Source organism: Phaenicophaeus curvirostris, chromosome 6 (genome assembly GCF_032191515.1).
Source record: "Phaenicophaeus curvirostris isolate KB17595 chromosome 6, BPBGC_Pcur_1.0, whole genome shotgun sequence".
Taxonomy (NCBI): Eukaryota; Metazoa; Chordata; class Aves; order Cuculiformes; family Cuculidae; genus Phaenicophaeus; species Phaenicophaeus curvirostris.
The window spans coordinates 21143052-21159046 of record NC_091397.1 but is presented as its reverse complement, the minus strand read 5'-3'; the positions used below and the strand labels follow the sequence as shown (position 1 = coordinate 21159046).

At 35.9% G+C, this 15995-nt stretch overlaps 1 protein-coding gene across 1 annotated transcript in view; it reads left to right on the top strand.

Annotated features, from left to right (window-relative positions):
- The window catches only part of ARL5B (ARF like GTPase 5B), a 98920-nt gene extending 87726 nt beyond the window's left edge, over positions 1-11194 (top strand). Inside the window, exon 7 of the transcript XR_011337641.1 lies at positions 11183-11194. The gene's annotated coding sequence lies outside the window, so the exon portion shown is untranslated. The remainder of the gene's footprint in view (positions 1-11182) is intronic.
- The last annotated feature ends 4801 nt before the right edge of the window (positions 11195-15995 follow it).

Sequence of the window (15995 nt, the reverse complement as noted above, 5' to 3'; positions counted from 1 at the left end):
GAGGTTATCCTCCCTCTGTACTCGGCACTGGTGAGACCGCTCCTCGAATCCTGTGTTCAGTTCTGGGCCCCTCACCACAAGAAGGATGTTGAGGCTCTGGAGAGAGTCCAGAGAAGAGCAACAAAGCTGGTGAAAGGGCTGGAGAACAGGCCTTATGAGGAGCGGCTGAGAGAGCTGGGGTTGTTTAGCCTGGAGAAGAGGAGGCTGAGGGGTGACCTCATTGCTCTCTATAACTACCTGAAAGGACGTTGTAGAGAGGAGGGTGCTGGCCTCTTCTCCCAAGTGACAGGGGACAGGACAAGAGGGAATGGCCTCAAGCTCCGACAGGGGAGGTTTAGGCTAGACGTTAGGAAAAAATTCTTTACAGAAAGGGTCATTGGGCACTGGAACAGGCTGCCCAGGGAGGTGGTTGAGTCACCTTCCCTGGAGGTGTTTAAGGCACGGGTGGACGAGGTGCTGAGGGATATGGTTTAGTGTTTGGTAGGAACGGTTGGACTCGGTGATCCGGTGGGTCTCTTCCAACCTGGTTATTCTGTGATTTGATGTTCATTTAATGTATAACTATCCCTATATAAATATGTAGTTGTACCACAGAACGTGATAGGGGGCTGCATACATGGACCTGTATCACCTTTTAGCAAAAGGAAGTCCTTCTGAGTAAAAAACTATTCTGTCACTCCTTGGCATGCCGTACACAACTTGTAACACATCTTTGAAAGAATATATTGCTAGAGGGAAGGAGAGCCATTAAATAATTAAAATATATAATAATAAAGCATCTCTGTGTTTTGTGGTAGTGTCAAGTGTAAGGGGTCAGATTGAAGAGTGTATAGATTTTGAAAAAGTGAGAGCAATGCTGACACTTGAAAACTCCTGGGTTTTCACTGATACTATAATAAATTTCCCCATCAAACTTTAGAACTACTGTACCTGTAAATTCACTGTAAGCACTAAATTAAAAGTATCTTCCAACTTAGATAACAAATCCAATTAGGACCCATCAGACTGTGATACCTCATTAAAAATGCTCCAATTTTACCTAGGATAATAACAAACCTGTATTTCTTTGCAATATCAGGACACAAAAAGGAGAGATTAAAAGTGCACCTACACTGAAGGTATATTTTGACTTTGTTTCCTTCATTCTATTCATTATCATCTTGGCCTGCTTTTATTTACTACAATTCCTTTTTCTCTTTCAGTTTTCTTGAGCAGATACAGAAGTTTTTTTAGCTACATACCAGAAAATCTTAGGGTAATCCATGTTTTTCCTCTGCGATACTACCTTTGTTTTTGCCCCTAGAAAAGGAGTGTCTTCAAAAGGAGTGTCTTTTATCTAGATCTATAAAGAATGTTAACTCAACATGAGTCAGATCGCTTTGGCATTTTTTATTAGTCAGGTGATTGGACCAAATTCATCTTTGAATTGGTGGTAAAGATGAGAATAATTATGGCAGCCCTGGCTTGCACATGGAAACTATGGAAACATGGTCTGGAGGGTGTATGAATCGAGGAGTTGAAGACCTCCAGCAGTGTTTGGTATGAATCAGACCATAAGAAGAGCTATATTGCTCTGTAGGTCAGAGATTTTCTTTATTAGTCATGGATAGCTTATGGCTGTTTATTTTTCTAACACCCTTTTATCTCAAGCCCTTTCAATGATCTGTGTTTACCCTCCTGCCTGCTGATGTACCTCTTGAAAATGATTACATCCTCATTTGCCTTGGTTTGCTATTTCAGCCTATTTTAGCACCTTTTAGGTAATTCATGCTTATTGCTGTAATTAAACATTTTTTTGTAAACGAAGGACTAGTATTCTGCAAATTATTCGCTGTGCGCTGTCACTAGCAGTTTGGACAATGGGATCACACTTCCTTAGCTCTGTTTCACCGTATGTCTTTGTGGCTACATGACATTGTTAGCTGACAAGCCTTTCTCCCCTGTCGTCTCTACTAAACTTGTATTTTAGATGTCAGAGAAACTCATATGGACCCATCCTTTGAGCTGTTATTTTACCCTATTCTAATGCATGTCTTCTCAGAGTTACTACTGTTTGTTGTTTTCTGGAACTGGAAGCTAAAACCACATTTTGCTAGGACATTACCGTAGGTGTTAACACAGACTGCTAGATCAAGTCCTTTTTCCAAAGAGTGTTTATACATTTTAGTTGTGTCTTCCACTAGCCTTTTTGAAGCTTGTGGTACCTGTTGTTAAATTCTGCAGAAAGACCAATGATTCTGCAGAAAGACCAATGATGATGCTCCCCTTGCCAATCTCGGTACACAGGAATAAAATGGGTTAAAGACTGTGACTGGGATTACAGACTAGTTAGCTATTCACATTGCTTTGCACTGTGAACTGTAGGGTACTTCTGAGAGACTACAAATTCCTTCTACAAACAGGAGCAATTAATATTGATGAATGAAATGCTTTAGGGTGTCTCAAGAAATAGGTAATGAATGACCAGGGTTTAAATGATTTCTTATTTGAAAATACATGCCTGCATTCTGCTTAATTTTTATTACAGATTTTTTTTTTTGTATAGCCTATTTTAGATTTGAACCTTGAATTCTACGTCGTGGTTCTTCATTCTTAAAAGCCTGAGGAGCCTCCTTTATGTAGCAGAGTTGTTAGGGAGAGAAACTAATTCCTGGCTATGCAGTATTTGAAAATTACAGCCAGAAGTGAATAGGAAACATTTTCCTGCTATTGTCACTGTTATTTCCGAACACTTAGTCTGTAAGGCATTTGCCCTGCACTGGGTTTGGTTCTTCATTTCCCTAGTCCTCTCCAGGGAAAGTCAGGATAATTTTGATTTGCCTTTAGTATCTCATTGTTTCCTAGTCAATATTCTTATCTGACATTTTAGCTTTTAACAGAAATTTACGCTTAATGCAACAGTCAGAGGAGAGAAAAGGGCCTGTTAGGACCCACTCTTAGTACAAGTATGAGGCAAATGCCTACAGTATACCCAAACCCACCACAGACATGGATGATCAACAACTGTTGACATTCCTTTCTGATAAGAAGTGAAGAAATTGCCTTGTAAACGCTGAGGATGTTGCTTCTGGGCACTCAGTCTCAAATATCAGCACAGTCCCCTCTTCAGCAAAAGCATAAAATAAATCCAGTATTTTAATGCTGTGCTGATACTCAGCACTCCATAGAATTTACACAATACTGAGACCTGTTGCTGCATACTTCAAAACTTCAACTTGCAAACTTCAGATCCAAAAGCCAACCACAACCATGTTGTCATTGTTTGGTTTATTTCTAGAGACATCATCTGGATATAAATTAGCAGTATTTGTTTTATTAAATATGCAAATTTATTAATATTTCACTGCATCATTTGTTGAATATTTAAGAAAAATATTTATGAATGTATTATTTAAATGAGATATAGGATTATATGGTTCTTTATGCAGAAAATACATCTCATCTCTCTTATTTTATTATCTCATTTGGTTTTAGATGAAGGATATTGGATTGCCTAATGAGGGAACGAGATCTCATTTTCACCAAGGCTGCTCAAACTTAATGCAGGGGCAGCAAGCTCCACTATTCTTCAAAGTAATAAGACTCCATGTCATACTTTTTTGCTTGCAAAATGTGGAGTAACGCATTGTGAAGTTTCTAATTCCACAGTGCTCAACTGCCTGTGACATTATTAATTGAAAAGACTACAGTACATTATGGCTTTCTGGGTTACAGTTTCTTCTTTTTAATATACATGGTTTTCTTCCTTCAGTGCTTTTGAAAGAAAGAAAACAATTGTGTGGCCAAAGAATATCTAGCAATGATGAATCAGTGATATTCTCTTATGTACAAGATGTACATTTCAACTGTTTTCTAAAAATTTACCTAAAAGTTTGAATGAATTTCAGAGATAAAACAGAATCAGCAACCAAATAGTTTTAAAAGTATTTCTTGATTTAAATTGGCTGCATACCACCTGCCTTTGGTGATCAACTTCTGTTATTCATTGGCATCCTTGAGTTCTTCAGGCTTTTTATTGGAGCACCTAAATATTTTTGTTAGTAAGCATGTGTGGCTTACTTTGAAATGCCCATAATGTGGCTAGATTAATTCAAGGGTCTAAGTCTAATGAAATGTAAGCCATCAGCTGAAATCTGGTATAGAATCAAGACAGAGGCTCTGATTTTCTTGTTTTACTTGCTGAGTCAGGGCTAACAAGATCAAACCTTACATACACACCTAAGTGAAAATGAAAATAGTGCTGTTTACAATAACTTCTGGCGACAGGTTTAAGAATTTTAAATTATCCTAGGAATAAGAAACCAAGATATCTAAAGACTTCAGCCACAATTTAGGGAATTTTAATTGAAGTATAAATTGATAAGTCACAGTGGGCATACAAGAAAGCTGGGGAAGGACTTTTTAGAAGGGCATGTAGTGAAAGGATGGGGGGAATGGCTGTATAGTGGAAGGGGGAAGATTTAGACTAGATATTAGGAAGAAATTCTTCATGAACAGGGTGGCAAGACGCTGGAACAGGTTGCTCAGGGAAGTTGTGTATGCCCTGGAAGTATTGAAGACCAGGTTAGATGGAGCCTTGGGTGGCCTAATCTAGTGGGAGGTGTTACTGCCCATGGCATGGGGGTTGGAACTACATGACCTTTAAGGTCCCTTCCAACCAAACTATTCTATGAGTGATTCTATGAGTCTGTGATTCTAAGATCTGCTTCCGGTAGTGTTTAGGTTTCTGGAATAGAAAATTCAAACTGATCAGTCAAACTGGATTATATAAAGCTCGCAGAGGTTCAGATTATTTCCCATTGCCTTATCTTCAAAATATTTGAAAAGAACACATGAAAACTTCTATCATAGAATAAGTACAGATCTATATTTTAAGTGCATGGACACCGATTTTGTAAAAAAATGTATTATTTTGCAACAATCCAGAAAAGCTTCAATACTGAAATTCAGCTAAGATGATTACTAATCCAATAACAAAATTTATGTTGATGTACAGCAAGAACCTTCCTATTTCAGTGCTTATGGCTGCATACAAGAATGTATGTAAAGTAAAAGTAAAGCATAGGGCCGTTTCTTCTTTGAAGATTTCCTTAACATCCCTTGGAACTAATTATATTTTTCATAATTTTAAAAATTTAAGATTAGTATTCTTTTTTTATATTGGTGGGTGTTTCATGTTCAGATTTGACCACATAAACATCTTTCTAGGGCTAAAGAATAATTTTCAAGAGTCATGAGAAAAAGAATAAAGTTCATATTAGAATTTTTTAATCGTTCACTTTTATAGTGGAATCTCAGTTGATTCCCTCTTCTCTTCCAGAAACAGTTTTCTTAATGAAAAGGATGAAACTTTGTACTTTGGTGAACTCTATGGGAAATTTGTCTTCAACTTTGGTGGGATCAGAGTTATTAAATGCAAACAACTGCAAAACAATGTAATATAAAAAATCTGTCAGGAAGGACAGTACAAGGGAGAGCCCCTAGTTTCTATAAACAGTCCTTGTATTTCATGAAGTAACAAAAGAATATAAGAAAATGAAAATGTTTAAAATGGATCTCCAGACAGTACATTCAACACGGGGTCTTGAAATTTGTCCATTTGCTGCTGTTTTGCATCACAAGGAATTTTTTAACAGGGATCTGGGCCATCTCGTTTAAACTACACATTACCTAAAATGCTAGATCAAATGATCCCTAGGGTGCCTTCCAACCTGGCATTCAGTGATTCTGTCGTATTTTGGATATAATGTCAATACTCTGCCTTTAGGTACAGAAATATCAACAAAATGATGTCAGTAGTCTTAAATACTTCCAGTTCTGCCTAACTATAATGCATATGAGGTCAATCGCCATTCATGGAAATCAGTCTGCTATGACTTACATGTCTGTCCATGGATGTAGGCACAAAGGTTTGCTCAGATTATAATTCTTCCTTAACTCTTTCTGAGCTTAAGATATAAGGAATGCACAATATTTTTACTTGCTCAGGAAATAACATTCTTAGGTGTAACAAAGTGTTTGAAAATCTGTTAGCAATAAGAAGCATATTAAAAAAGGCTGCAAAAAGAAGATGTATGTCACTTCTGAAACCATAAGCAGTCTTCTTTTGAGTTTTCAAACAGAATCATCCATTTTTGCCAGCACTCATGTCCACATAATTTCAAAATTTGCTGTATTAACTGCTTACCTTCTTTTATTACATAAATTTGATTAATTAATGTATCATCTACTAAACCCTTCATGAAAGAGTTGTTTCAAAAGATGTGAGACCATTTCCTTTGTCTCTATCTCTTCTTCCTTTCTCTAGTCAGTGAATAATTTAACACCATTATATTAATATTCATGGACATCCTCATTATTTCATGATAACAGTAAATCAAAGCTGAAAATACATCAGTTTACAGAGAAATTATCATATTGTATGCAAATACTATGCAACTTTTCTTATTTTCTTGAAGGCAGAATGCTCATTCTTCCGACACAGCTACTTACTTCTATATCCGAGTTTGACATGCTGATGAGCTATATTTGTGATTTTCAATACTACATTTGGAGTCTTCTTCCTATCCATGAAGTTGGCATGCTGAATCCAAGCTGCTGGAAATGGCATAATCTTTAAAGACCTTATCATTTTAAGCATGGTGGGTTAACACAAAGGGAAAAGACCATTATTCTAAGTAGAATGAATAAAATACAGTAAAAATTTAAACAGAAATATCCGCTCTACTCTTCATTGTATCTGAATTAAATTATTGCAAGTGCTTTGTTTTGTGCTTTTTAATTAATTAGTTTTACACACATGCATCTTTCATCAGCCATTTAATTGCAAAACTACTTTCTCCAGTTAAATTGTAAAAAATAGTGCCAGTAATATTTTCTTTGCTAATAAAACAAAAGTTCTTTTTTCATAATTTCATTGAATAGTCTTCCAGTGCATTAAAAATTATTAATATGTAATATATAATGATTTGAAATTGTTTCTATACCCTATAGCTTATGAAACTTACACGAAGAGCATACACACGCACCAACTTGTGACTTAAGAAATAAACTGGTTTACCTGGACAAATCCACAGAAAGAAGCTTTCTCTTTCACAGACTTTGTTCATACTCTGATGTCAGATAATGAAATCATAACTAAGCACTCAACAAAGATACAATGACTAATAAATAAGCACTTACTACAATATTGTTTTTCTACCTGAGTATAGCAGTAAAAGCAACGATCTGTTCCCCAGAAAATCTTTAATGGTTTTAATGCCATATAATATTTGTGCATGTTATGGACTAATGGTGAATGCTCCCATAATTTATTATTATAGAGATAAAGGCAGCAAATGCAGTTTTTACTGGCAAACTGTGGCATTCAGAAAAGAATTCCAACAAAACGCATAATAATTTCTGCTGTTTGTTGAGTTTAACGATATTAGCAAGACCATCTGCAGTGTTATTTTGATAACTAATTATGTTAATAGTTTAAATAGTGCATAACCTGATGATAGAGGCTCATTTCTTCACTGCTGCTAGTTCTACAAATCTATTTATTTAGTGGGATGGAAGTAGAACAGAATTTTTGTTTCCTACAAAGACGTGGAAAAAAGTCATTTTCCCATCTGTATTTCTTAAATAAAATCCACAATTGCATCACAATCGATGGCAAGTTTGTCACATGTAACAAAATAGCAAATCTAATTTACTAATTAATGAATTTTCAAGTATGTTATGCAGCAGAGGAGTGACTGTCATTCTTTCAAAATTGTAAATGACATCAGAATTGTTTTGCTATACTGCCTACATTTACTTTATTTTGTTGTAAACCAGGCCAGGATTTGCTATCCTCTCTTTTGGAGGATGATTCAGAGATGCGGTATGTACAACTATTAGGGAAGATGCTCTTTATAAGTTGTTGTATTTGAGGATGTGGTATTTTGATTCTGAAGGTTTAATACTTATGATTTAATGTTTATGATTATTAGAGGCATAAATTACGGTTTGCCAGCATAGTTTGATATCCAGCAATAAAAAAATTTACCTTTATTTTTTTAAAAGACAGCTTCTTTCTCCATAATTTGCCCATTGCTATTATAAAATTTAAAACTACATCAGTGTATCAGAATAAAATTCCCCTTGGGCCAATGTGCTCCTGCAGTGTGACAATGACGGCACCAAGTGAATGTGAGCTTTTCATAGACTCAATAGCAATAAAATCACTAACTAAAAAGTGTGAAAGATTTGATTTTTTTTCAGTTTTGCTCAGAAAATTGTTTTATGTCTTTCAGAAGGAATGTAGGAAGAAAGTTGAGCCAGGATTTAACCATTTTCAGGACAAAAAAACCAGATCCATTCCTTTACCTTGTCTTTTTCTCACTAATCTGCTTGCATGAGACAAATTAACTAATTGAAGCAAAGCACCAAGAAACTAATAACCGTTTTTCTTGCTGTATTCATCCTGACTTGAGCATGTATTGATTCTAGGTCCAGAAATGATGTAGCCATGCTGTAAAAATATCCATACAGATGACACACAATAACAACACACGAAGTGATTATTGAGTGTTATGTTTCATGCCAGAAAACAATATAAAGGTAAAATGAGCTCCTAAAAAGTCAAGAACATAATAACATAAAAAGTTCAAAATCCAGCACTTTGTTAGCAGAATTCTAAGAAGATCGAACAAGAATTTATTTTATTTTATAAAACTTTCTATACCTGTCAATATCCTGATAATAAATACACTCACGAAAACCTCAAAAATCTGAAATCACCTGTATTAAACCTGCAATATCATGACTGTCTATGTTATGCCTTAAAAGGACACAATGATATAAGCCATACTCAAGGTGATTAAGTTCTTCCACCACCACTGGCAGTAAAAGCAGGCAGAGCAATTTAAAGTCAGTTAGCTCTTCTGCTGGCATGAGTTTTATGAATTACAGGTTTTGAATTAAAATTTGTTCACATTGTGAATGAAATAGCACATTACGGTTAATGAAACAAAACATTAGCTATTTAATGTAATCAGGTAGCTAAACCAAAGGCTTCATCTAAAATACTGGTACTTGGCACTATCCAAAACTCAGACAAACTAAACAAGATATGCGCCAAGAAAGCAGCTGGCTGTCCCTCATCCACCACCTGGTCGGTGAATTGATGTGTACGTGTCTTAGAGAAAGAGGAGGAAAACTGAGGATATGGCAGTGAAAATCAAAGCCACAGTAAGAACAAACATTGGGAACACAGGCCTGCAAGAAACCTGTAGAGAAGTTTTAGATAAAGTCCTGGATGAAGGAATCTTTAACTGAGTGTTAGCAAACCATCCTTATGTACTTGAATCGGAGTGTATTCAGAGAGACAAGACTCCTCATTTTTTTCAGAAATATGAAGACTGGTTATCACCAGTGTCATTTGACTGGTAGCATTTGTGCCCCATAGTGCAACCCATCAGACTTTATTTGATTTAAAAGGCCTGTTAAGAAGAACTAAGTTTAACGGAAAAAAAAAAAAAAGATACATAAAATTAAGCTTCCTGATCAGTAAATATTTTGTGATGTTTCAGTTAACACTGTTCTTTGACAACTTCTTCATTTCTACCTTTCACTTTTTATCTACATTTTATGTTCATCCAATGCTCACTTGGGTAGAAAATCTGAGGATGATGGTAAAAAAATAGTAATTATAAGTATGATAAAAATAGGCTGTAAACAACCTTAATTTACTCATTGAAGGGTACAAGGAAGAAGAGTCAACTGTCTTCACTGATCGTAATAAAAATCTCATTTATCTTAAGCATGTCAATCTGAAAACATTGTAAGCTTCATGTAACCAAACGCATTAGAGAAACTGGAGGGAGCATTTCAGATATACATTCCTGCACTAGTTACACAGTTATATTTACATTATAAGAAGAAAACAGAGATACTCAATGAAAAATAAACAATATAATTTAAAGAAATTTAGAAGCAAATCTTGGAATTGGATGCCTGAAGGAGAAAGATGAATGGAGGAAGAAAAATAGGAAAGATAAAGTATTTATTACCCCAGTTAAATACAATACTAAGAGGTATGCGCTGATGATCAACATTTTTCACGCTATGGCAAAAGCAGTTTAGAGATTGCAATCCGTAACAGAATGGTACAATGACTTAGCAAGGTAGTTAACCACAGGACTACAGTTTAACACTATATCCATGAATAGTCCTTAAAGGCTTGATCCAAAGCGGGTTTTTTTGGAGATAATTTGCAGGATTTCCTTTCACTGCATGGGCCTTAAAGCCTGCCTTAACTATTGGCTGAGGACATAGAGGATGCTAGCTGTATTCTGCCACATGTACTCATTTTGGATTTCTTATTACTCTTAAAAATGCTTTGATTTTATAGAAAGTTAAAATTTAATATGTTTTTAGAGACAGATCCAACCAAGATTTAATTTCCTTTGCATGTTTATACTTTCACATCACTTCTTAGTAAAATAAAGCAAATTATTTAATATTTAAAATGAATTTATCTTCTGTACCTGGAGACAAATGAGCCTGGGAAAAATTACTATTACAATCCTGAGTATATGGTTTTCGCAATGAAATATGGGGGTTTTTTGGCACTTCTGACAAGGAAATATATTTCAGATTCTTAAACACTTAGAAAAGTTAAGAATGTAAATGCAAATATTTTTCTCTATTAAGCCAGTACATTTCCATCTAAACGTAAGTGAAAAAACCAGTATAGTGAGATGTCTTCAGATTCATAGTGTATGATATGAAAAACAGCATTTGCAGCACATTCACTCTTTCTTTTCCAGCAGATTTACTTTCCGTCTATAAGCCTATTTGGAGCTTCTATTACATAGTGAATGGTTTTCTAATTTATGTCACATTCATTCATATTTTACTCGCTGTCAGTAATTAAAAGAACACATGTTTTGGCTTTAAAGCTTTATTTCTATTGTTATAATTAAGTTTAGATCTTAATTCCACTTAATTGTATAGGAATTTTAATTCTGTGGATGGGAGAGGAGTTGGTTCAACCTTCTCAGCATTAAACTCAGATGGAAGTGGATGACCTCACTTTTCAACAGAATCACGAGAAACGTTCTTTAACTGCATGTGTTTTATATCTTCTGTTTTGATCTGAAAGCCTGTCCACTAGCAGGACTTCTTCCGCTAGCAGCCTTAACTTCAAAGAAAGTTCACATTTAGGACCAAGTCTGGGAACTTTGGTGTTCCCAGTGTTACACTGTATGAACATATACAATATATACGTGCATATGCACAGGCACTTTGTTTCTAGCTAACACCCATTCCATCCTCCACCTGATGCTTTCCAAATCTTGCCTCCTGTGGACATATGCCATATATTCTTGCTGATAGCCCTGTTTGTGCTCAAGGTGGCATAAGAGGTGAAGGCTCTGAGTTGTGTAGTTCTCTTTTCAACTTTGCCCTTGCGTTCTCTTTTTGAATGTTCTATTACCAGACCTGGACAAAAATCTGGAAAGGGTAATCTTTAAAATAGATGTCTACCTATGAAAAAAAAGCTGAAAATCTTAGAGACTCACTTAATTTGTGAAGTATAAAGAAGAATATTACACTTTCTTAGCCACATTCTTTCATGCAGATTTAAGAAAGCAAAAGAGAAAGGATTGCTTTTACTAGCAGAAGCTGCTGTGCAACAGCTTGCTGTCCCTGCTTTTCTGCCACCAAAACCCAGTGGGATTTAAATTTAGGAAAGTTCAGCTCAACAACAATCCCAATTATATTTTCAAAAGTGAATTAAACAAAAGACTGACTTAGCGTTGTGCTGCTAGCAAACTATTGGGACAAAGATCCATTTCTGTTGGTTTGTAGATGTATAAACTTTTATGTGGGTGACAGATTTGTTTTCATTTTTCTGCATGGTGCTTTCATTCTGTAAGTGCTTTCAGCTGCGAGTGACTGTAGGAGGCATGTAACAGTATTATTTAAAATTCCAGAAAGTAGTTCTGCTAACCAATTAAATTAACTGCAGATTGCAGCACTGAGAATTCTGACATAGTGCCCTTCATTTGTGGATCTGCTAGCAGAGATTTATTTTCTTGTTACCTAGGTAACTGGTTTTAATTAATTTGTTTAGACATTTGTACTGAACTCAAATGTAGCAACTCTTACCCAACCTGTCTTGTCCTTTCTAGTATATTTCTGATCCATTTTGCTGTTTATTTAAGGAGATTTTGTTCTAAGGCTGGTTTTCCAGTCTTAGCTTTCTTTTCTTTTTTTTTAAATCTCTGATTTTTAAATCACCTCTCTCTTCCTTTCTTATATTTCTTCCACTCTTCTATCATTGGGTCTCTGTCAGTAACATTGTCATCTGTCATCAGATATTGTCATTTGTACTTGATTGAATATAAAAAAGCCATTACTCAAATAAGTTTTAGTAGTGCCTTTCCAAGAGACTTAAAGATGCATCAAAACATTAATATATCTGGTTTTGCATGATAGCAGTAACTTAATAGTGGATAGAACTTAAGACAAGAGCAGGTTGCTCTGATCATCCAGTCTGATTGTTCAATTTAATCCAGCAATTGTACATCAGGAGTGAATATCAGTATGTTCCTTTGGCATATGGGGATACTGAGAATTTCAGTTTCGTAAGTCACAACTGAGCTTTAAACTGGGCCCTAGCTTTATGCTGCTGGCAGGTTTTGACTTGCTTTTGTTCTTAAAAATTCAAGGGAAAATTTATTGCTATTGCTGTTGATTACGCTGTCAGAACATAATTTATCACCAGAGAGTAAAAGGAAAGTTTCCACTTAAATTCCCATCTCTAGACCCCCCTGACTTCATATACTGGAATCGGAGGTATATTTGATGCAAACCACCAGGTTTTTTTTATCTTCCTTTAGGATGAATAGGTTTTTGCTCACTGTTTTCAGTCTTACTAGGATTTAAAAATCTCAAAATAAAGTCTTTTTAAGCTGTTCATTGAAAAATTTCATGTCTGCCACATGTAGGCTGGACCTCAACGGTGGTGCTTTGCTCCTACCACTTTTCAGGGGGTTTGTCATTTTGAACGTCCCTGTGTATCCCCCATGTTCTGTACTACTGACTCCTTTTACCCCTAGTTTCTGATTCAGATGATCCCCCTGTAACTGTTGTGGAAAGAGTGTAGGTAAAGATGAAAATGTACAAAACCAGACAATTTAGTGCAGTGCCCATTAACCAAAGTCCAAAATTACTAACTGAATTAGTAAGGAAAAGAGCAAGAAAACTAACTGCTACTCATTTTGATGTGAAATAGCCAGAAATGAGCAAACACATACAAAACTGGATTTTCTTGTAAGTAACACAGATCTTTGAGGTTTTAGTAGGAGTGTATTTGGATATATTTTTTTATATGTGTAATTCAAATGCAGTTTTACCACATCAGCAGCACTAGTATCTGAGCAGTAAAATAAAATTTATTATACAAATATTGTCTTCAAAATTCCAAAGACCTCACTAACATTCACAAGCATTTTTTGTAAGTCCATAGATTCCATTAAAATTATATAGGAGAGAGGTGTATTCTAATGAAAAAACTTTGTCTTCTGGAAAGGTGAATGCATGACCGAAGGAAACATCTCTTGACCAGTTTCTTTAAGATTTCTCTATGGAGGTTACAGAGATTATTAAGGGATACTGTCCAAAGCTCAGGTGCAGCAGTGGCTCAACCTCAGCTCTGGGCTGGCTGGTGGGGAATGTGTGTCTACCAGGGAGTTCAGCACTGCCCTTCATCCCTTCCATCATGCTGGCAGGGTGAGAAGGATTAGTGAACCATTTGGCAGATTGGTTTCCTTTTCTGCTGGAGCTTCTTTCAGTGCCCAAGGCCTGAGTTGGTATGAAAAAGACTGAGATTACCCAAGCCGATACGAAGCCAACAGGTTCCAGAGTAGAAGTGACTCTTGTCCCAGTACTGGTCTCGCTTGGAGGGTGGCTGCATAATCAGCTGTATGCCAGCTGCAGCTAGAGCCCTGTGGCTCCATGTATCTTGCCAGCAGCTCTCTCAGTTAGGAAGGCATTGTCCACCCTACAGGCACAAGCATAATGCTGAGCTGCTGTGAAATCTCTCTGTGCCTGTTTGTCCAGATGCGTTGCATTGACATCCACCAGGCTGGACACCTCTGGGCAAACACTAATCATTGCCATGTTCTCCCTGAGTTTTTGTTGGAAAGCCTTTGCCACTACAATGTCATAATGTCAAAAAGAAATCTGAGAAAAAACATTTCTTTACTGCTTGTCAGAACTGCTCTTTTCCAGTATAAAAAGGTTGAGAGTTCGCATTTCACACAGTGTGTTGTAGGGAAGGAGATGTCAGAGAGCAGGACCTTCTGATATATTGTTTGAAGACAGATGGAGAACTGCAGTTTGTTAGCTACCTCCAAAATGGCTTTCTAGACATTGGTAGGTATTATTTCCTCAGCATGGCCTAGTTTTCCTCCTGATAAAGGTATTAAAGCAGACAGTGTAGTTCTCCTATCAGTGATCCATTTGCTAGAGTGTTTTGTGGAACAGACAGCCTAAAAGAAATGCTTAATCACTGTCAATACTTTCTGCACCTGCACAAAGCCACCTGCAGGACCTGGCTTTATCCAGACATTTGTTCTCATTTCCTGCCAAGTATTCGACATTAGGTTTTGAGGTGACCTCTATGATTTGGAGCTATTTATTAAAAACCTCTCTGGCTTTGAAGTATAAATGAAGTCTCTAATTCTACCTGATCCTTTGGTTGATGTTATTTCATACTTTTCACCCAGCCACATTGCAGATCCGTGCTGGTAGGTTACAACCACAAACTCTTATGCTATCTACTTTCTCAATACATATCTTCACCCACTGCTGTGAACATTTCATTTCTGCCTGAAATTCATTAGTATCTGTCAGTTGCTGTTTTCTTTTCTCCCATGAAAAGGGTCATCTATGTCAAAGCTGTCCTCAGAAATTACCTCAGCCAAAACTGGCACATTGTTGGCAACTGCCTCAGCGGAAGAATAAAGGAACTGAAGGGTGGTAAAACCTGAAGTAAATTGATAAAAAATCTAAAGGAGCTCTGACATTTTAAATCTCTTAAGAATCTGCTTCAGGCACATTTCTAACTTTTTGTTCTCACGTGTGAAATGGCAATTGGTGAGGTAAATGTTCACCATAGTACTTGGGTATATTCTATTTCTTCAGAAAAGTGATAATACTTTTTCTAACTCTTTTTGTTAACTGAAAATTTCCATTAATAAAATTTAATTTTAAAGAAAGCTGGTGTAGGTACATATTTATGGACCTATTTGAATTTACCAGTCATTTAATCTCAAAATTTTGTTGATTTTTTTATGATCTTGTAATTAGATTTTTTTTAATTGAATCACCATTAATACTTGTTTCTTCTAATCTTAGTAGAATATTAAAGATGGACTACAATGTGTGGTCTGTATTTACCATGTATATAGAAAATAATTAACCATTTGTTATAAAGTAATTTCTATTTGCTTGTGAAACATTGCACAGGACTTCTAACTCCTCCACAACTGTGACACTACCTGATGTTAAGTTATGAAAGTATTCTCTGATGAGTTATCTCATTTCTAGTTAAGTCATGCTTAAACTCTATTTTTCTTGCAGTTATGGATGTCCAATCGTTTATTAATAGTGTCTTGGGAATTTGCTTTCCAAAACAGAATTTTAGTAGGCATTAAATCAATTAATGTCCATTTACCAATCTTTGAAGTTTAACTATATAGGGTAGATCTCTGAATACTGTCAAGAAACCATTTTTGATGTTGATTACTATCTGATTTCTGACTTGTCTTCTACGAAGATTACGCTGAAATTTCTTCAGTATTATCTGGAGTCCAAAGATTTCCTTGATTGCAATCAGTGAGGCTTTTGGCCTTGAAAGGACAAGCAGAGGCTCATAAATCAGAAGGTTTTACTGGGAATTGGTACACACTGAGTTTTAGTGTTAGGTACTGCATCTTGAAGATTTTGAAATTGTAGAT